Source organism: Calidris pugnax, unplaced genomic scaffold (genome assembly GCF_001431845.1).
Source record: "Calidris pugnax isolate Ruff unplaced genomic scaffold, ASM143184v1 scaffold44, whole genome shotgun sequence".
Taxonomy (NCBI): Eukaryota; Metazoa; Chordata; class Aves; order Charadriiformes; family Scolopacidae; genus Calidris; species Calidris pugnax.
This window is the reverse complement of record NW_015094506.1, coordinates 9,305,129-9,327,708: the sequence shown is the minus strand read 5'-3', so window position 1 is coordinate 9,327,708 and position 22,580 is coordinate 9,305,129. Positions and strand designations below refer to the sequence as shown.

The 22,580-nt window shown below is 38.2% G+C and overlaps 1 long non-coding RNA gene across 2 annotated transcripts in view; it reads left to right on the top strand.

Moving 5' to 3' along the window:
- Positions 1–22,580, top strand: part of LOC106901131 — an 81,180-nt gene that overhangs the window by 4,530 nt on the left and 54,070 nt on the right. For both annotated transcript variants that reach the window (XR_001414250.1, XR_001414251.1), the window contains exon 4: positions 19,077–19,153. This is a non-coding gene — a long non-coding RNA (uncharacterized LOC106901131). The remainder of the gene's footprint in view (positions 1–19,076; positions 19,154–22,580) is intronic.

The window sequence follows — 22,580 nt, the reverse complement described above, 5'->3', positions numbered from 1 at the left end:
GAAAATGGCAATTATATTAATGAAGTTGCTTAATTGCGTATAATGAAATTTTTAATTTACTGCAACCTACTGAAACTATCATTGACCTAATAAAGATTATAGCCTTTTGCTTGTATTGTTTCCTATTTAAATCAGCAGGAGTATATTAAAACAAACTGCTTAATTGTTGAGAAATTAGATTATTTGAGATGCAGAAGGAAAACAAAAACATAGTAATATAAAAATGGATCCTATTTAATAAGCAGTTAGACAAAACTATCTTTTTTAAGATGTTTTGTGCCACAGGCTTATGACATTAGCAAATGAGTCATATCAAGTCACTTTGCTTGAAAAGATTTCTAACATTTCAGCTGGAAGCCATTTGCAGTCATGTCTTCTAAAAATAACGAACTGTTGCTTTCATCCCCAGCCTCATGGGCCTCTTAAGGGGAAGAAAGATGTACAGTAAATGGTCTTTAAGGGCAAGGGGGAGCAAAGGAGAGAAAAGGCTTAATTACAGTTAAATCTAAAGACCTGTTCTGTGATTAACAGGCCATTAACCTATGCCAACCAGTAACTCCTTTCCAGGGAAATTTTTGTTGTGGGGCTAAATGTAAATGGGATAGTTGGAGATTTGTCTGGCCCTCTTCTGCTATGCTCTTCCTCCTGTCCTCACCACTGTACTTTCCTGGTGCTCAGACCCACTTGTGAAAGATGTTCCTCCTTCCTCTGCTGCCGTCGCTTCTGCAGCTTTGTCTCTTGATCTCCTTGTGAGACCCCGCTGTTAGCTGCTGTTGCCCTTTATGAGGGACAAAAGGAACTGCAGAGGTGGAAGGAGATGAGAAAAGTTTCAGCTGAAGTTCGAGTCCTGTGCTGAGTTGCAGGAACAACAGGCTCCTGGTAGGACGTAATTGAGGCAATTAGGAAAAAAGTCATGCTAGCATAAAGGCTGGAACATCTGTTTAATGGTTTAGAAGAAGTTTAACGTTCGACTTCACTAATGGCTCTGAAACTTTTTATCATTAATGTTCACTAAAGAATGACTCACTCTCTGATGTCTAACGACTTTTTGAGAAGGACTCTTCCAGCTGGAGCTCTGCAACTGTTGCATTTGAAGTCATAACACTCCTGGAGAATTCCAGCAGGACAAAAACTATTTTGGGGCAGTTTGTTATGCATATTTTTGGTGTCTGACTAATCCAGTTCTATTTCTTATTACTGGTCCTGGTTATTGTCTGTATTGGTACTGTGTGCTAGTGCGTAACTCCATCACCCATCTCAACATCTCATATGCTAAAGAAAAGTTTGATTTAAATTCTTTTTGTACTTGGGGAAATACACAGCTGAAGTAAAGACTTTGTGTAAGGAGGATTTCTGTATTAACTGTCAGCCTGGCAATCCAATTAACTGTTTAACAATTTGAATATTTTTTTTCAGAAACACTCATTTTTTTTTTCCCCCTTAGAGATTTTCATCATCCCTCTGTTACTTTTAAGCTAGCTGTATCTTTGGAAAAGTAATAAAAGCTTATTTCCTTTGTAACTTGGTTTGTATACTCGTGGCTGTCACATTAATCTGGTGTTAGTATTAGATTTTAATAAAAGGCTACAGCGCAAGAAGAAAAAGGCTTGCTGATAGTACAGAATATTCCATATAATTTAGTTTTTTATTTTTAATATTTATGTTTTTGGTTTATTGTGAATGTTATTGGACTTTGCCAAATATATAAAAAACCAAACAAATCCCCAAATAGAGTAGATACATTGAGGCAATACTAAGGCAGTGACAAAAGAAAAAAGCCGAAAGGGTAAATATTTGAAAAAGTTCATCTTTTATCTGGCTTTGGGATTCAGGGGAAGGAAGAGGGTATTAACCATGAAGTTATGTTGCTTACTGGCAGTTGCACATTCCATTTTAAGTTCTGATGGAAGCTTTGCGTATTTCGGGGATTTAATGTAAAACAGCATTTGAGAGTGGATTTGGGGGCATGTGTGTTAGAATTCTCCTGGAAGGTTTATATAGGGCATGTTTGTGTAATTAGTTGCCACCACAGGCAGCCAGCTCCCTTCCCTCTGTATCCATGTCTGATGGGGTAGAGGGAAGCTGATGGCATTCCACTTCTTGGGAAACAAGGTTCAGGGTGCTTCCTACTTAGGGGGCTGAGGTTCGGCTGGTCTCTTGTTTAAGATGACAAGTACATCTTGTTCAGTGAGGCAACCATAGGAAAGAATTTGGCTGAGATAGTACTACTTTAAACAAACAGGCAATTCACATGTGCCCTGCTTTTGCACGGGAGCAGGATCTGGCTACTGATAATTCCTAAAATTTATTGCCATTGCCTTATTTGGCATCCTTCATGTAAGCTATCATGCCTTTCTTTCCAAATTACAATATTTTAGTTTTAATGAAAACAAGGGGGAACCATTCCTTCCTCCCTCCCCAAAGAACTGTTAAAATTGGTACTTTCATATGTAAATTTAATTTAGTAACTATTGTTGCAGGAGGAGAGGAAGGAAGGGAGAGACAAGAAGAAATTCAGTTTTCTGTTAAATTTCCTGTGTCCATCAGCTACCAAATATTCTAAAACCTGCCAGTACTGGATGTTCAAAGTTAATATTGCTCCTGAAGATCCATATTTTAACAGGGCTTGTTGTACTGGCCACCCCAAATTCCACTGAAGCCAGTTGTTTTTGTGTATCCCAGCATCTCTGGGAGTTGAGATACAGATAACTTAGACTATGTGCAGAAATTATGGGCTTGTGATACCCTGAGACTGGAGACTGCAATCTGTGACATGCACTAAAGATACACAATATCACAGATACAAGATACACACATGTAAGAACAATGACTTTTGCTATGAATTCCCAACAATTTAGTTCATTAGTAAGAAAATGAGATGGAGATCTCTGTGTGCACGTCCATATGCATAGTCTCACTCTTTCCAGTTAGTCTGGGTTTGTGTGGATACTTGTAAAATGCATATAGGCTTTTTTTATTAGAAAAAAATATTTCTTTGGTAGCTCTTACGGCTTACAGGTTCTTGTTACTGTCTGTATATGCATTGGTTTCAGCTCTTAGGAGAATTCACTGTAACTTATTCTGCAAATGTAGTGTGTGAAGAAGTGCAGAGAAATAACGCTAAGTCATAATGAAGTACAGCTATAATAAGCTCTACATGTTTCTAAAAGTCAATAGTAGCAGTAAAGTCTAGGGCTGTGACACGTTTCTTCTTTTGACAGATTTAAATTAATTTGAGCAAGGTTCCTTGGAATCTGGCTCCTTGAAGGTGTCAAGGTTAAAAAAACCCAACAAAACAGCAAAGCTCTACTTTCTTTCCTTTTATCTTTTTCTAACAGCAAGAATAGAAGACACACTGTTTAGATTTTCCAACATACTTTCACCGAACTTAAAATCAATATACAATTGATTATATTCTTGAGAGAGATTTACTTTAGAACTATATTTTGAGTTTTGGAGGTCTCAATACTCTTTGCAAAAATTACTATTGCTAATGTGTTCCACTTTCAATGGAAAATATTTTTGTTCACTGATGTTTGAGAGAGTGCACCAAATGTAGTCTGTTTGCCTGGGAGCCTTTAAAGAAAATTGGTATTCTTGTATGTCAGGGAGGCGAGGCAGAGTGAAAGCATCATAGATATGATCTGTGTGTGTCCTTTTTTGGAGGTGATAACCTCCGTTGGTTTATCAGAGGCAGCTCCTGCTGTTGGGAGGACTCTGCTTTTATAGCCAAGATTCACACTTGCATTGTCCAGCTGGGCTTTTTGTTTCTGGGGTTGCTGTTGTTAAAATCTGGCTTGGTAGATGAACAAGAACGATGCTAGTTATGGATTATTTTGAGTTAGTGGTGGTTGGGATTGGAATGTGGCTTTTATCTGTTTTGGAAAACTTGATGTCAGAGTTAATTAAGTGTTATGAAAATGTCATAATGATGTTAAAGCAGTATATTTGTTGGTAACCTCAGGATACCTTGATATCTAGTTCACGATTGATGAGCTTATAGGGGAGAGGAGAGGAAAAAGCAGCAGTGTGTTGCCCATCTTAAATTTCAAAATGCTGTATAAGATGTACAAGAAATAAAGAGGAAGAACTGAAATCCTTATTAGGTAGTCAGTTACATACTATATCAAATTTGGCAAAGTGATTCAAAGGCTTGAATATTCACATTGCCATATTAATAGGAGTTACATTTGGTTATCGAGGTTGGTCTGAGATCCAAACTGCAGTTGAATTTGTGTGGAAGTCTATGGCTCGTGATTAAAAGGGAAAAAGGGGATTTAATGGTGGTCTTCCCTTGTAGCTAGCATGTTTGTTGTAAACGACAGAGGGGTAGAAAGAGGAAGAGAAAGATTGCTGTTGTATGGGCTGATCTTGATGAATTTAGGGAAATGGCTGATATATTTATGTTAAAAAAGAAAACCAGCATTGAGGGAGGATGGTTTTTCAGAAAAATGTAAAAAGGTAAGAGAATGGAAGTGACAGAGGAGAATCGGAGAACTGCAGACAGTTTACCTTACTTAAATTTAAGAAAAGTGCTGGAGCTCACAATCTGTGGCAAATACTTTGTAAAAAGCAGTAATGCAGGGTGTATTGATTGAGAGCAACTCTTGTCAAACCAGTCTAATTTAATTTTATGAAAGCAACAGGCCTTGTGGGTGGCAGAGAAGTTGTAGATGAGATGCATCTTTCCTTAAACACCTGGATACTTTTTTTTTTGGCATGCTGCATTTATAAGCAAGCAAAAGAAATACATGGTAGATGAAGCAGCTGCAAGATGAATCAACCAGTAGTTAGGAAACTCTGTAGACTAATTGTGTGCAGCATCTGCTATTGAATAGGGGCTGAATGTATTTCTGGAGGATTTAGTTTGGGTCTGCTTGGAATACTTGCTTATTTTGCAGCTGATTGTGAGGAGAAAGTAGCAAGAAGAACTTTGGAGAACAGGATTAGAATAAACATGCTGGAGCGACAGTCTATAAAAAGTTGGCTGAAATTTCATAAGGCCTACTGCTATGCTTTGGAATAATTAACTGCACAAATACAAGGTGGAGGAACACCTGCTTTGACAAAACTAAAGAAAATGTTGTAATAGTTGTATTGGATACTACAGTAATGTGAATCAACACTGTTCTGCTGTTTAAAAATAATTACAAATAGCATCACATTACATTATGTATAAGAGGATCTTGGTTGAACTGATGTATTGAGTTTGGGGCACTGAATTACAAGAAAGATGGGATAAACAACAGAATCTTGAAGGAAAAAAGGGGGGAAAGGAGCAGTTGCACAGCCTATTGAGCTAGGAGAAGCAGTGAATTTAATTGCAAGGAGAGAGATTTAGGTTGGACATTAGGAAAGGACTTCCGTGCAAGTGAGGGAGGGAAGTAACCTTACCTAACACCCAGGGTGGGCTGGGGGGCTCTCTGCTGCTGGAAGTCTTAGTTGGAGAAGTTACATGGATGTCTGAGCAGAAGTGATTGATCCTACTAGTGGCAGGGGCTGGGTTAAACAATGTTTTGAGACCTTCTAATGTGTCAACTTGTCTTCTGGAAAGTTTTCTTTAAAGGAAAAAAAATAGGCAACATAAACATCTATGAGTCAACCAAAAATGTTATAGAGCAGTGTTTGTCAGTAATATCCAGTGTGGCCTTTTAATATGAGATTGCTTCTGGGACTTCTCACTCATCTGTTTACCAATTACTATCATTATCATGATTGTTTTTTTCCTAGGGAAAAACAGAACAAAACCCCACCCTAAGTCATAAAGTTTCTTAAGGGAAGAGAAATGTCAAAGATGTCATTCATTTGGGAAATTTAATTGCCAAGTCCTTTTCTTGGTTTTCCCTGCAGTCTGTCATACAGTGTTTTACTCTACTCTTTCAGAAAACAGTGCAAAATAACAAAGTGTATAAGGTGTCAGTTTTCCATTATCTCTGTTGTTAACTGCATATTCTGTTTATAGGGACTTGTGGTAGCATAGCATGGTCCAAATATTTTAATATTCAGGAAGCAGCATTTTAGCTCATTTACATGACAGGGAACATTTTTTAAAAATCTTTTATGTTGAGTTATTTTCAAGGCAGCAAAGCGTATAACTGGTAACTTTATTGCTGTTATGTAGCTAGATATTACTGATATTATTTAAGTATTTATTTTAACTAGCCTCATATTGTTGGGATGGGTATTGCTATGTTTAAGAACTCTTGTGGGCTATTTGCATATTGACATTATTCCTTTGTCTGCCTTTTTCAAATGGGTGTGCATTAGGGGAAAAAATTTATAAGTTTAAAAATGTTGGATGGCACACAGCAGTGACACGAGCATTTTTCTGTAAAATGCATCCTTTTATCTAATTTGTTGCCTGCCTGCTTAAGGAAATGAGGCATATGCCATTACTCCATCTCTAACTGTGCTCTAATAGCTTATGGAACTTTTGGCCAATTTAAAGCAAGATCTTAAAATTGTTGAGGTCTTAGAGGTTGTGTGAAAATTGGTGTTGACATGGAGTAGAGACCCATGTTAATGTCCCCATTGTGAAGAAGGAACGGAGGGTTCTGTTCTTATCACCTTTATTTTCAGCATTTATATTTCAGCATTAGGAGCTAGATGCATCACTTTTGTGGGAGAAAAGGGAATGAGGTAAGAGTACTGGGTTGAGGAGTCTAGGAATATGTTCATATATCCTATAGAATGGCATGGTTCTGGGGATGTTGGGCAGATATGGGCTATTACAATGACAGATGTTAGGAATATGAAGGAAGACAGGGAATTGTGAGGGACATAGGAGACACCGGCCTAATTAGTTTAGCTGCTCAAAGAACAGTAAGTTTAAGTTCCTTTCCTTGTTGTTCTGTTCCTGAAATTGTTCCTTCTGTTGACTGAAATTCAGTCACAGATGACCAGACATTGACTAAAGATTAATCCAAAAAGACTATGGTAATGTTCATGGGCTTCTGCTAATGCTTTGGTTGTAATGAAGAGACTTTCAGTATAGAAAATAGTGTCCTGTGTTCCATTTCCCTTCTGAAATTATTCCAACCCACTATTGCACTTCTGTCGTTGCATTTCACATTTCTTCTAGCCTTTCCTTTAAGAAATGTTAGTTATCACTCACTCCGTAACAAGCATTGAAGATCACCTCGGGGGAAAAAAAAGGCTAAGGTTTGCAATCACATCACTTATAGAAGAGTCCAGCCTTACAAATCCACAGACAAAATTAAAACTGGAAATAAGGCATAACATGTTATTATCTATATCCAGCACATGGTATTAGGCAGATTGCACATCTGATCTCACTGGCTAGCAACCCTAGTATTACAGCAATTTGTATCCCTAAGAATATTCTGAGTGAAAGTAACTATTCTTACAAAAATTACTTGGAGGAGGGAAGAGGGCTTGGGTGAAAGAGGACATCCGAGATATGATATGTGTTATATTTGCACATTGTTTCCTTTCTACGTATTAAGTATCAGCTAAGATATTTTAAAAGTAGTAACAAGTGATCCACATTTGAAAGAGTACCTAAGATATTTTATACATTTGTATGTGAAGTGTTTAAACATCTCTATTTCATATATGACTTAATGGAACTTCATCATAAAAGTTTCTTCATCTTTCTTCAAGATCGGTGTGATTCTACCAATTTACCAGATCGAGGAACAGAAATGGAGATTTCAACTGCTATGTCCAGGATTATGGATTGTTACATGCTCTGCAACTCATCTGAATCTTAAGTGTTTTTTATAGATGTGTGCAGACGTGTTTTGGGCAAGAATTGAGCAGATGCTTATCAACTGGCTTAGTCTGAAAATGAAGAAATCTAACAATGTCAAGATGTATTTTTCTTCCAATTAAAAGACTTTACTTTTTTTTTTTTTAAGAATAAAAGATAAGGAGCAAGACTAAAATCTCAGAATGCTACTGTAACAAATTCCTGAATAACATAATTCATCTGGAAAGTGCTGAACCATCTGAATTATACCAAAAATATCACCAAATCTTTTGTTTGAGAAAGCTCTGAAGATCTACAGGATCTGATCTCCATTCTGTCCACCACTTAGTGTGAATTACTCACTCATATGCTGTGACTAACTTTCTGGTGTTCTCAAGGTGAATTGTGTTACCATTGCTTTTCATAGAACAAGCTGTCATAAAAGCATCTCTCCTGCAAAATGCATAATTCATGCTTATGATCTCATGATTTACATAAAATGAAGTCAGGGACTCAAGTCCTTAAAGATACCTGCTTTCAAAACAAATCCAGGACCATGAGTAAGATAATTAGCTGTCCAGATGATGGGCACTCATGAATCCTTGAGTCTTGGATGACATAAACCCACATTATCACCTTTTCACAATTTAGCTCTGTAAATTGGTAAAGTTAAGATATCTCTCAACTGGTGCAATAAAAAATGTTATAGTTAATCAGTTGTTCACATATTTAAGGTAATTCATAGTAATTTTTGTGTCATTCCTGGATTATAGAATAGATAGAATATGATAGGACTCTTCCTCATATAGGATATATCTTATCCTTTCAATTTTCCCAATCACTGCTTTGAAACTTCATAGTAAAATTGAAATTAGTGAGAGAAATGAAGCCTCATCTTTTATTCTACCACAGATCATGCTGATATTACCACAAGGTTAGTCAAATTGTATAACCAAAGTAGCCAAACACTAGATAAACATCATTTCTATGCTGGGAGGATATGATTACCTTCTTATCAAAATATCCATGAAATCTCTTTTCTGTGGCCATCATTCAGGACTGCAGAGAGCAAGACTCCTCAAAGAATATGAGAAGTTAGTAATCCAGTCATATCAAAAGTCTGGTTCATTGAACTCTGCCAGCCTGAAGAGAGAGTATGATATAACGAGGTGGTTTTTTTTTTTATTTCTCTGTGTTCCAATGTGAACAACCTTGTCTCAGTCAGCTAGTTTCTCTTGTGCTCCTTTCATGTTTTCATCACTTCTAGAAGAAATTGTTTCTACAAAGTGCTTATACTGGGTGTCTGCTCTGAATTTATTCCTGGAGAAGCCTTTCTTTCTCTGTTGAATTTTGAGGAGCCACAGGAAGTTAGCTGCCTATGTAAGTACCTAAACTTCAGTGGTGTGAATATCCAGCCTCTCTGGAAAGCAGACAAAGCTTTAAATTTTTCAGTGCTTCTTTTGCCCTTTTTGTTGTGTTTTGTGTGTGTCTGATTGTTGTTAGTACCCTTATATTTTGAAGTAGTACCCGTACAGTAGTACTATTGTATCAGTTTGATGCAAGGAGTAAAAGTACTGATCATTATTTCCTATGGTACCATACTGAGAAATGCTTGTTATCACATGTAGTTGAATGAGGTCTGTTGCAGACAGATGATGCAAATTGCAGGCAGGAGATAATGCAAAAAACAATGGTAGAAGAGAGATTCAGGCCATGCTGGCAAAGTTACTGCTCAGGTTTAGTTGCTCCAACAGACCTGTGATAGATGCTGTGTTGCTTGTTGTGATCGCAATCAAAACCTGGTAATTAAAACCATGAGTGGTCCTTAATGAATTATTGTTAATGCTTTGAAAAACCTGGTAATTAAGACCATGAGTGGTCCTTCATGAATTATTGTTAATGCTTTGACTGTCTGATAACCCAGTATTAAACTAGAAGAACTTTTTGAAGACTTGCTTATCTCTGATTTAAAAAAAAACCCACCCAAATCTCTTATGTGGCAGGGAAACTTAAAGTCAACAACAAAATAAATCATTGGAAAGAGCATACTTGGCTTCATCGATATGCTTTACTTTGGGAATTTATTATGTGAGCAATAACAATTTCATATATAGTCCCTGAGGAACCATGATTGTTGAGGAGAACTCAGCTTCATTTCCAGCTGCATGAAAAACTAGCAGGCAAAAGGACAGATAACAAGAAGCCCAAAGAAAAATGATGTACATCCCATAGGGAACTGGAACCATGATAGTCATGTAAAACTGCAGAAAAAATCTGCCCTGTCAGAAGGGAAATATAGGTAAATCCAAAAGAACAGATCATGTAGCAAATTGGTACCATAGTCATGAGCACAACCCTGTCTTTAGGCATCCAGCCTAGAGCACAACTTGAATAGATCATGCTGTCTCACTTTGAGTAAACTTATAGCAAGCCTGAAGGCTATTTGTGTTTTGTGAAGATCTGAGTGTTCTTTAGCATTGTCTGTTTTTACTACATATCAGACTATTGGCCTGACCTTTAATCCTCAGTTGGCCTGTCATTCAGCATTTGAAATACCTGAATACTTGGTTCAGCTTTATATGGGGTGATCACTTTGATCCTAGATCAAAGATACAAGCACAAAACTGTTTTAATTAAAATGTTGTGGTGTATTTCAGAGATAGGTTGGTAGAGTTTTCTAGCTTGCCTGATTCTGTCAGATTGTAGAAGAAAAGTCTTGAAAGCTAGTGCTCTTTTCCTCTCTTTCCCCAGACTGCTGTTTACAAGCGCTGAAAATTGTTCATGTTTTCAGTGTGTGAAATGCAGCTCCCTTTGAACATATCCTAGGGGATGGAGCTGGGAAAAGGCTATCTTACTTAATGTCTAATTAAAGTCTCGTAGTTTTTCAAAGCTCTGCCTTTTGCTGCAGCAGAAAACTTCCCAGGTTTCTGAATTCTGATGTTTGCAAGCAAAAGTTAAGCAACTTTGTGGGAGCCTGACTTGAAAGATCAAGCCTCCGTGAAGTTCAGTCCTTCTAAAACCCTTTTCCTCTCTGCTTGTCATATGAATTAAATGATACAAGGAGCCTGGTTGTTTTGTGTGCTGTGGTTTCTTTAGGTTTTTGTGTTTTGTTTTGTTGTTTTCCTCCTAGGGGCCTGCTTCTTCTGAAGACAGTATATTACTCAGCAAACAGATTTTGTTTGTGCAAGAAACTTTCATGCCAATTGTCTTCATGAGAAAAAAGACTGATGACTTTACAGAAGTAATGGGTCCTGTCTGGAATACTAGGCACCACAGGTTAATGTCAGCCTCTGTCTAATATATGAATGCCAATAAATTGTCAAGTCAATAACTCGTGCGAGTGTGGTACCGAAAGCGTGTTGTCAGCCCAAGCGAGGCTCAGTATTATATCTCAGGAACTAGAAGGTTGTTACTCCTATAAAGGTGAGGTGTTTGTAGACATGGAACTGATAGGAGATTGTGCGTTTGGTTTGGTAATTAGCAGCTTCCAATGCACTCTGTTGAGGTAGAATTTAATGGGAGGAATGCCTGCAGTTGAAAGAAACAATGGTCTTCACTGGAAGACTTGAGAATGACCATTCCATACTTGCCTGATATATTACATTCTTTTTCTCAGCATAAGCTTTCTGCTGGTTTAGGTGGTATGTGAGCTGATGCAGGCAGGACGCAGGAATAACCACAAAACCATGGATTAAGGACAAAGAACAAATTTAATGTCAATACCTCATGGATCAAGGAACCTCTGAAGCAGCATCTGGGCAGAGGCAGGCAAGCAGGGGACGCAGGCACCACGGAGCCAGAGTCCTTATTAGCAAGAGAGTCCTTGTTAGCGAGGGAGCTCCCACTTGCTGTTTGGGCCTGTATTTCAAGGCTTCTGGCAGGCAGAGTTTTCTGCTGTGCTTTGATCTCTTCAACAGCAGGGACGAATCTCAGGCGTATTTGATAAAGTGCTCCTGAGTCCATCCCAGGCCTATGTTATTTAAGTGCAGATGTTCTACTTGTTGAGCATGCAAAACTAAGCACCAATTAGTGTGATAGATGTGTTTTCCAGCACCCCACATGCAAGTCACTTGAGTGTATTTACAATCCTCCTCACCAATCTTCCGTTACTTTCCAACAGATGGCCTCTTGATCTGACCCAGAAGAGAATGTTGCCTGAATGGTGTTTGGGAGGTTCATCACCTGTGCTGGGTCTGCTGTCTTGACCAGGGCCTGATCTGGAGTGCTGGATCTCAAGAGTGTGGGACCTTGATAGATCACAGGAACATCATTGCTGCTGTTTTTCCTGGTCATGCTGTAACCTGTTACAAGGTTGGGTTTACAGCCTTTGTCATCTTGGCCTCTAGGAGTACAGCCTCTGAGACGGTTGTTGATCTCTATAACATGCAGGCCTATACTACCATTGGGACCTTGTCACCCTAACTTTGAGATGTCACACTGTACCTTGTAAGTGGTGCTTGCAGTCCAGGAGTTTGTTGTTAGCACCGAAGTCATCTCACATGTATTGGGTAGGTGAACTGATGGAGTGCTTTGGACTGGGCAGTGCATGCTTCCATGGTAGGCCAGATGGGCCCATTATGTGGCTTCAGGGCTGTGCGCTTCGTTATTCAGTCCAGCAGCACTGTTGTTAAGTATGGGGCTGGTGATATCACCCTGTCTGTCTTCACCATTCTGCCACAGTGGCAACCTGCCCAAATGAAATTGGCGTTATCGCTCTGCTTGCTAAGCTCTGCATTGGAGAGAAATATTCTCCAACTCTCAGGTAGGATCACCTACTGGTGGCTGTGCTCAGACAGCAGAAGTTGTGTTTCCAGAAGCTGTCTTGGGGCAAACTTGCTAGCTGTGCCTTTTGAAATTCACATGCCAGGTGTGCAGGAGAGACCAGAGGGTCTCCTCAGCAACTTCTCACATTGGCGATTGGATAGCATGGAAAGTATTTGAATTCAAAACAAGAGCAAGACAAATGTCTCCCTTTTGATACTGTTTCACCAAAGGAGCAGGAAAAGTCACTGGGACTTTACCTCAGGACATTGGTTCAAAGCTGCCATCTTCAAATACAATATGTAATACTTGGACTGTAGGAGAGACCCACCACCTGCATGGGCTTCTTCAGATGGGTTTTGCTTCTGAAGTAGGGGGTCTCTTAAGACACTGAAGTTGTTATTGCTGGGTTTGGTTTAATTGTTGTTGGTTTATATTTTTTTTTACTAGCCTTCAGCTTGTTTTTGTAGGTAGGGAATCTATAGCTAAGTGGTTATTTATTTGAATCTTGTTGTGTTTGTCAGTTATTGTGCAAAACAGAATGTACGACACTGAAGGCAGAATTTTTCATTAACTATCTTAAGTCCAGGGAACCTCCCTGGATAATCCCTCTCCTTCCTGACTTTGTGGGGAAGAAAAATAAGATGTGTGCTTTCAGTGATGTCAGTAGAAATATTTCAGAATTTAAACGAAGAACAATTGAAACTCATTCTGGCATATTTCTATGCTTATTTCTTCTAGATGTGATTTTCTGCTTTGTCTTCTGTAGCTAAAGGAATCTTTAAGCTTTTTCCCTGCTCCTCTCTCCCCAATACCTTCATGAGCCTCATCTCTCCCTCTGGGTATTTTCTTGGTAATACATGTTTTTGTTAGTTTTACTTTTGAAATGGGATCACAGGTTTGGTGATATGGACTGAGCATATAATTAAAATTATGTTTTTATGTTTTTCAAAACCTACAGTGCCTAGGCTTTGTGTTTCACATTATGCAAGCAGTCTACAAAGATCACCAGCTAGCTAAAGGAGCTGTGAAGTATTCCTCTAAGAGATTAAAAGGTTATTTAGAAATGTGTTTGTATGATTAAGAATTTTAAATTTGTGCAGCCTCCTAGTCATAAATGATGATGGAAACAGGAGTCAGGATTGATCTGTGGATTTCCATGCTCTTCCATACTTCAACTATTTTTATTTCCAGCCTAACACATTTGAAGATCACTTTGCAGTTACAGTATCAAAGTGCATCTTTTTCCACCGGATAACTTTTGGAGTAGGCTGCTGCATGCAAAGATAAGCTATAAGCAGGAGTTGCCAAACTTCTGTTGGTGCCTTGTCCCCTCCTGTTTGAATGTTTTCATGGCACTCACTCAAAATATTTGCTGATTATTCTTTCTCTGTAAACAAGTGGTTAGATACAACTTTTATAATAGTCTTCCTTTTGTATGTAACAACTTATATAAAAATGTGCATTCAGACAAAATGTATTTGAATTGTAATTACTTTCAAAGGTTTCTGTCTTTTCCCTAATAGTGCTTCTTGTTAATGAGATAGATGAGTCTGCTTGGAGTCACAAATCTGTTTAGGAGCAGTGGGAAGTTTCAGACATAAAAGTAGCTCATTCTCAGTACTCAGCAGGTTACTGTACTTGTTTTTAACAACAGCTTTTCCAGAAAATTCTGCTTCGTGCAGATATGAAGGAGTAGAAAAAGAAGCATTGTTGGAACATTTGGTGAAAGGGCAATGTACATCCTTTTCTTATTGCATAACCAAGCCACCTATAGTTGTTTTCCTGTAATTTCAGTAATTCATTGCAAGAGCAGCCATGTATCTTGTACACCTTGTAGTTCTGTGGGTTTTGTGGATCTGTTCTTCAACAATGAAGATTATGAAAATAATTTAATGTCCTTCTAATGTGAGGATCATCCTCAGGGAAGAATGCTTCACATATGATCTTAAGTTTGAACAGCTGTCTGAAAAGCTTTGAATAAGATGCATGGATTCTAGTATCTTTTAAAACTGTCTTTTCGGGTCATTTGCAGATTCAAGTAAGAATTGCATCATTGTGAGCTGGATTCATACTGTCCCAAGGTATGCTTTGTGACTTTAAGAGGAGGGCAAGTGAGCAGCCTGGCTTTAAGATTATAGGGTTGTTGCTCTCTAGCATGTGCAACTGTTTTTTTTATAATCTAGGGAGAAGAGCTTTAATCCTGGTTTACCAGGAAATATAAACCAAAGGCCAAAGAGAACTGGAGGAATGAGGGCTGGAGAAGTACTTAAATTGCAGAATTATAAGAGAGCCTTTCACAGTTTTTTTGGTGATGTGTCTCAAGTACGTATACAGAAACACATAGTGCATAGGAAGCAAAAAGGAGGACTAAGAAGTCTGTATGATTACAGTACCTTTTTAGGGTCACAGAAATGTGGTGTGAGATAGTTCACACAAATGGTGTGCTGCAGTAGATAAGTACAGAGTCTTTTGGAAGCATGGGCTGGTAAGATGGAAGAAAAGCTTGTGCTCCACACAAAATTGAATGTGTGGAGTGAAATGGCATGAATTTGCGAAGCCAGATTTGCTTTGGAAGGAGTAACAAGCTGGTCAAAATCAAAGGAGAGTCCAACATGAATGCATCTCAGTGATCATCTACTGCAGATTGCCTTATCAAGAAAAGGAATTCTATGAAGAGAATTCTAGAGAACTGGAGGAAGCTTGATAGAAAGCACTGTTCCTTGTGAGCTACTTTGACCTTCAACATCTGCTGGAAGGGTAACATAGTGTGACACAAGCAATCCAGGAGATCTTGATTGGAATGTGTTGAGGATGTTTTTTGATGCAAATGCTGGACCTATCAATCAAAGAATGTGGTCTGCTGGATCTGCTGCTCATGAGTAAAGAGGACCTCGTGCAGAGTGTGAAGGTCTGTGGTAGCCCCAGCTACACAACCACGAGGTGATGGAGTTTAAGATCATGAGGGAAGCGAGGAAGGTGAATACTAAGATTAGAACCCTGGACTTCAGGGTTCAGGAATATCTTGGGGGTTAACCTAATGAGATACTCATTAGGCAGACTTCCAGGTATGTGGAAAACTAACTTGACTGCTAGGTTCAAAGGCTTAGGGTCAGTGTTCTGAAGTCCAGCCGGTCACCGATTACTGATGACCTAGTAGTTCTACAGAGCTCAGCGCTACAGCCAGTACTGCTTATCATCTTCTTAATAACCTGTATGAATCTATGGCATGTAATCTCAGTAACTTTGCCCTGTGTTGCTCTTTTGTAGGGAAGTGGTCAAATTGTTAGAGCGCAGGGCTGCTGTTCAGAGTGCTCTCAACAGGCTGAAGAAACGGGCTCAGAGGAACCTTGCCTTCAGCAAAGGGAAATGCAAATTCATACAGTTAGGATGGTACAACCCCATGCAGTGCTACATACTGAGGACTGCCTGGCTGGAAAGGAGCTTTGCAGAACACCAAGACAAAAAGGGAGCTGAATCATAAAAAGCTGAGGGCTGGATTGGCTCCATATAGAGAATAGAAGACTGAAGGGGAAGTCTGAGGGTCACCGCTAGTTGCTGTTTCTCATTGCCTGAAGGGAGATTATAGAGAAGTTGGAGTGAGACTCTTCTTGGAGGTGGTTGTTAAAAGGAAAAAAGAAAACAACCAAAAGCTGCAGCAAGGGAAGTTTGATCAGGAAAAAAATAAAATAGAGATATGGTGGCCAACATTGGAAAAGGCTGTTAGTTTATTGTACCTCCACTCTGGAGATGTTAAAAACTCAGTAAGACCCTCAGCAAGTTGATCTAACATCCGAGTTGGCTCTTCTGGAAGTGAGTTGTGCCTTCCTGAAGTCCCTTTCAACCCAAATAATTGCACGTTTCTAATATTTTTTCAGTTCATTATCCGTGTCTTCTCCATCTAAGAACTAGTTATTTGGGGTTTGGGTTTTTTTGGTCCTTTCTGCTGTTTTTGGAAAATTGGTTCATGCAGATATACTGCGTTAGGTCAGACCAGAGATGTGATAAGCTCTGTTTGTTGGTGACCTATAGTAGGTGCTTAGAGCAGAGTGAATATACGCATGCCTGTATTTGTATTTCCCCAGGACAGTCTCGTAGCCTTCTGTGATTTGCAGCTCAGGGTTGTCGAGAGGAGAGTGAGTCTTTATAATACAAGTTTGTAGAAGTGCTCTACACAGACACTTTCTTCTTGTGGTTCTTAATACTTTGTCAACACCTATAAATTTAGCATATCCAAAGAAAGGCAAAAACAAGTTGTGACAGCAAAAGGCATGGATAAAATTTAGGACTGACATTTTTGCAGACACACAACTCCTTTTAAAAACTGAAATCTGTTAAAGAAATTGAGAACATCATATTTGTTAATCAGCATTGTGTTGTCACTCTCCATATTTATTATGACACACATTTTTATAACCATGAAATAAATGAGTAAATGAATAAATAAAAAAGAACTTGGCTGTGGATGACTAATCAAAGCAATTTAACCAGCTGATCCATACCAGATGTCAGCAGATTTTTATTTTAAAACATGAGTAAGGCGTTTTGAAATTTATCTTTACTTTTCAGATACTCCGAGTGAATATTTCTACTTTTACTGCTGCTGCTTCTTTTGCCAAGGATCTGAATCAACGTTATAAAAATTGCAAAAAGGAACACAGAGGATTTCCATTTCTCTTGTGCTAGCATATTAACACATACTGGTAGTGGCCACAGCCAGGACTAGTGTTGAATCTAAGTTAAAGGACAGCGTTGTCACCCAATTTATTGCTCATTCCTGCATTGCCTAAAGACTTAGGATTTTCTGACATTGGATAATAGACATCCAAAAGTATTGACGATACCATCTTCCAGAAGATGTTCTACTTCAGAACAAGGGTTCACAGGCAGTCTGTATTTTGAAGATGCTTGAGATGCTGTATTCTATGCCTGAATGTCCAAAGACAGTGATTAAATAAGCAGTGCACTGCAAGTGAGGACTTGCATAGAAAGCCACTTATCTTTTAGTTATACTCTTTTATTCTACGTACTATCTGTACCTTGGAAAAATAATTCCATAGTCCTCAGAATTGTTCATGTGTGATTATCTTGTTCCTTCATCAGTTACTTGGGCAGGTTTGAAAACAGAATAAGGTAGAGACTTTAATTTCACAGTTGCCTATGCTAAGATACACTGAACAAGTTGTGGTTTTAGGTAGGTTTTCGTAAATCCTGTTAGTTGGTAGATTTGGGATAATAACACAGTCACAGTATTTTTCCCGGGGATGCAGTGATTCCTACTCTATCTTAAAGCACTTCAGGCAAACACAGTGCTTTGAGGGCAAAAATGACAGGTCTTGTGCCCAAGCGTGCAACTCAGCTAGCATGCTTTATGTGTTTTAACTCTAGTGATCACTGATGCCCATCTGTAAACTGGGGAGCCTGCTGCCTGTGAGGTGCTTACTGTGCTGTTAATATTACTGAGGGCTTCAAGGTCTTTGTGCCTGCCTGGGAACACAGATAACTGCTTCACTGGAGCGTGAGAACAGATGATAACAATACAAGTCCAGTGGCATTTAAATGATGTTGAGTTTATCTCCGTTTTACGTACACCAAACAGGTGAATTTAGCATTTTTATTTTTTTTTTCCCCCCACCATTGTTCTGTGAGCTTGGACATTGCTCTCCCATGTTAGGTGTTGTCTCTGACAAGATTGATGCCGTATCTTTCTGAAAGGTGGTGCCAGAGGTTTATCCAGCCTGCTTTGTACTTCCCTTGCAGTGCCACAGGGGTTTTGGCTGCCAGGCTCATGGCAGAAGGGTGCTTTCAGGCAGATGAAGCCACTCTTGCGGGATAATGGACCAGAAGAGAAGGAGCAGTTACGGAAGAGAATTAAAGATGATTTTTAAATGCTTCCTTCTGAGTGCTTGTAGAGAGTTGCACCACATCTTATTTGATACAGAAGATCTCAATGCTGAATAAATTTGGGAAGTTGATCTTTTTAATCAAAAAAATCTGGGTTTGGTTTTGTTGGTTTTTTTTAGTCATTACTAAGCACTACAACTTGCAGTAGATCTTTAACAATTTGCAGTGGAAAAGCTTTGTGGAAAATGTTTGAAATACCATGGAAGTGAGATTTATAGGCGCTCTGAGAAAGTTTTAAAATACAGTTGGTGCAAGTAATGGTGGCGACGGCTGCTATCTTTGAAGTTTAGTCTCGGAGAATTCAAGTTTTCCACTTTGTTTGTGTCTCGCTATTTAGATTTAAAAGGAGATTTGTGCCAAATAGGGCTTCACTCAAACATCCTATCTACTTTCCATCTTACAAAAAAAAATCACTTCCCAAATTAGTTGCTGAAGACCAGATATGAGCTTGATGCATTCCCAAAGATCCAGGCTTTTCTTCTGCTGAAGCAGAGCACCAAGGCATCGCTTTCTAGGGAGCAAATCTTCATTCTGCTGTAGCTGCCAAAACTGGTCACTTAGGCATTAATGATGGATAATGTTTAGCAAGTGTTGTCCTTTGTCTCTTTCCAGGTTTAATAATAAACCTTCTCACTTCTTAATTATAAATATTTAAGAGTACAATAGTTAAATATATTTTTTTTCATCTTCTTCTTCCTAGATTTGTATGGCTGGCACCTGTAGCTGTACTGGGGAATTACTCAAGTGCCATGGTCTCCTCAAATTGGATTCCCTCTTGTAAGTGCTTGTGCAGGGGCTTCCCACCTTGATGACCTTTTGGCCCACAACAGGAATACCCAGTGCTTGAAAATGAAAATTTTTCCTGTCAGCTGGAGGTACCAAAGTTGAAACATCCCCATTGAGATAGTCTCCCCAGCTCTATTCAAAGGATGTTGTATTACTTAAGTAAATTTTACTTTTACTGATTACTAGTCCTAGCTATGGTGCTAATTAGATTTTGTTTTCAAGTAAAAGTATGTTGAGAACTCCTCTGCTTAAAAAGAGGATTTACTTGCTGAATTTTATTTGCATTTCTGTTTAGCTGTTCTGCATTTTGACATATGTGTTTTAAGGAGGTAGAAGTCAGCATTCCTGATTCCAAAAAATTTCAGTGAATATTTTTGTCATTCTTCATGCTTCTGAACAGATACTTGCATTACGGAAAGAGGACAGGCTGGCTCACGCATGAATTCAAGTGAATTAGTCAAGTAGAGGCTGCAATTCTTGTTTTTATTCAGAAAATGGTATTTTTTATTACAAAGGGTAGAAACTTTCTTGTGAGGCAGCAGTCAAGGTGTGGATAAACTTTCTATGTGTATGTATTTATACAGCACTGGTTTTAGGCTACATGCAGCTTTCCCCACTCAAAATTGCAATGTCTTGTTTTGTTAGACATGAAAACTTGCAATCCAAATATCCTCTTCTGAAATCCTTGGTACAGAACTATATTGAGAAGGAAAATTTAGTTTTTGTGATACTTTGCAAAACTAATCTTGTAAACAGAAATTAGCTAAACATTAAGTTTTCAATAGCTTTTCTAACAAGAGCTTTTTCAAGAAGAGCTTTTTCAGTTGAATGGTTTGTTAAATTTTGTAGCAGTTCTGAAATAAAAATATCCACTGCATTTTCTTAATTGATTATGGAAATTGAGTACAACTTAATGTTATGCTCGAAAGAAAACAGATCTAGAAGCAACAGCTCACCCCAAGCAGTGGTCTGATGGAAACCAAACATTTTGAAAACAACTTAGTGTTATGGGAAGAGAAATTATGCTCAGCGCAGTTCCTTTTGCCGTGTTGACTGGCATCTGCTCTGTGGGGAGCAATTTGCCTGTCCTGCCAAGGAGAAAAAAGTATGGTAACGCACTGGCAGTTGTTAACGGCGGTGACTCAGCTACCAGAGAGATATGGAGAGAAAACACATCTATTCTATGAGCAGAATTAAATAAGGGCTCCATTCATTTTAGTTAGAGATCTTATCCTTTCCTATCTTAAAGTGCTCAGAATCAGAAGATAGGGATATTCTGCTATTGTTTTGTTGGTGTGTTCTGTTTCTGAATCTACATGGTTATTGCAAGCACAGCTGAAGTGCCGGCTAGCTGACATTGAAACAGAGCATCTATTGACCACTGATTTTCCTTCTGTATCCTGGCTTCACAGAAATATTCCTCTGCTGTTTTCTGATGGAAAAGATTTAAATATCAGTTCATACCATTCATGTCTTTGACTGCAAGTTTTTGAAGTCAATTGAATTGATAGTTATCTCTTGCTAACTTTTATCTCTCTGACTTGCATTTGAACACTGCGTGGACATAATGAGGAGAAGGTGATAAGGCCATTGCCAGACAGACACCATCTCTGTGTGTTTAACAGAGCTGAGATTTGATTCTGCTGCTGCCCATGTTATTGTGTCATATTTTTTTTTTTGCCTTCCTCTCTTCCTTATTGTTCCTCTGTGGCCAGCCATGACTCAGGTGCTGCTGGTTGCTGTTAGCGCTCAGGATTTATGAGCCAGCTTTCATAGTGGGTAGTACATTCCTGGCGAGAATTAAATGTATGAAGCATCTTGGATTATCACTCAGTGCTGGTGTGGTCGTGAAAAGCATGTGGTCGCATTGTAGGGACTGATTATTTCTCAAGTAGTCCATTCACTAGCAAAGAAATACTGAGGAAACATTATAAAAATTAAAAATATTAACAGTAGTGATTTTTCAGTTAAACTTCAGAGAAAGTATAACAGTATGACCCTGCAACAAAAAAATACCCACAAAATAAGTCCAGTGTTACAAGAGAGGAAGAATTATTATTGACTCTGAACATTTATCCAGTATGAATTGTGGCTTATTTATGCCTGGCTAATCCTGGGGATCACTTGAGCAATGTCAAAGGAAGCTGGACAGAAAACAGTGTTAGTGTCTTGTTCTTAAAGTGATGTTTTTATCAGGTGTTTTAGCCTTTGTTAGATTTTTGAATAATGCCATATTGTAAAAAACCCTAAAATATTCTTCTGGCTATTTATTGCTGTTTGTGTATATTTTTGATTTTTTGTGACACAATAAAATAGACCATTTTCTGAGTATTTTGTGTAATGGCAGTGCAGAATGTTACGACTATATACTTGGCAAAATGTCTTGCTGAGATATAAATAGATTTCTAATGACTGTCAGGCTCTGTGCCGAAGAAATTTCCTTGTAGATATCTCATTACAGAACTAACATCATTAATAAAATAGCTGAAATATTTTGCAAATGCAGGAATATTTTTTACATCAGTAACTGCAAGGAAAATACCTACCATATGCATAATTTGAGGCTGATTTAAAAACTGTAATTTATCATAATTATCTGCATATTATAATGGCAAAACACACTTAATTGCTTTTGACTGGACTGGTATTATGATGAGAAGGAAAGTTAACAGCAGATGGCCCTACTGTCAAAACTGTAGTCTCTTAACCCAAAATGAAGTAGCAGACTGAACATAACATGTTTCTGGCTCCTTTTTCTGATTTTCAGCAGTAAGTACGAACTAGCATTTGGTGGGGTTGTGAATGTTTATGGAGCAATAGAAATAGTCTTATATGGGGACAAAAACAGCAAAGAAAAGTTGACTAGATAGATAGGATTCCTCATCGCATTATGTCAGACTTTCTAAAGGATATTAAGTCATTTAAAATATTGAACTGGACTGGAAAGCAAATTATTTCCAAAATATTATAATCTATTATAATACTGTTTCCTGCCCTTTTACCACCATATGTGCATCTTCTACTTCCATAGAACAATAAAAAAGGGCTTTATCTTCTATTCCTGTCTGGCTGTGAACAAGTAAATTAGTTAGCAGTGGGAAAAATGGATAATTTTGCTGTGCTTCAAGTAAGTTCAGCTTTGCTGCATCAATTGCAATATGCCTGAAGGATTTGTCATATATTAATCACAATGTGCGTGCACAGATGTGGTGCTGTAAAAATCCCCGCTTTTCCACTCACAGAATGCCTCAGAGAATTGAAGAATTTAAGATTACATTTGTAGAAAGTTAAATTACAGAATGGGGGAGAAAAAGGACTACTTTTTTTTTTTTTTTTTTTTTTTTTTTTTTAAAAAAAAAAAAAAAAAAAAAAAAAAAAAAAAAAAAAAAAAAAAAGTTCTAGGAAAAATATTAAACCC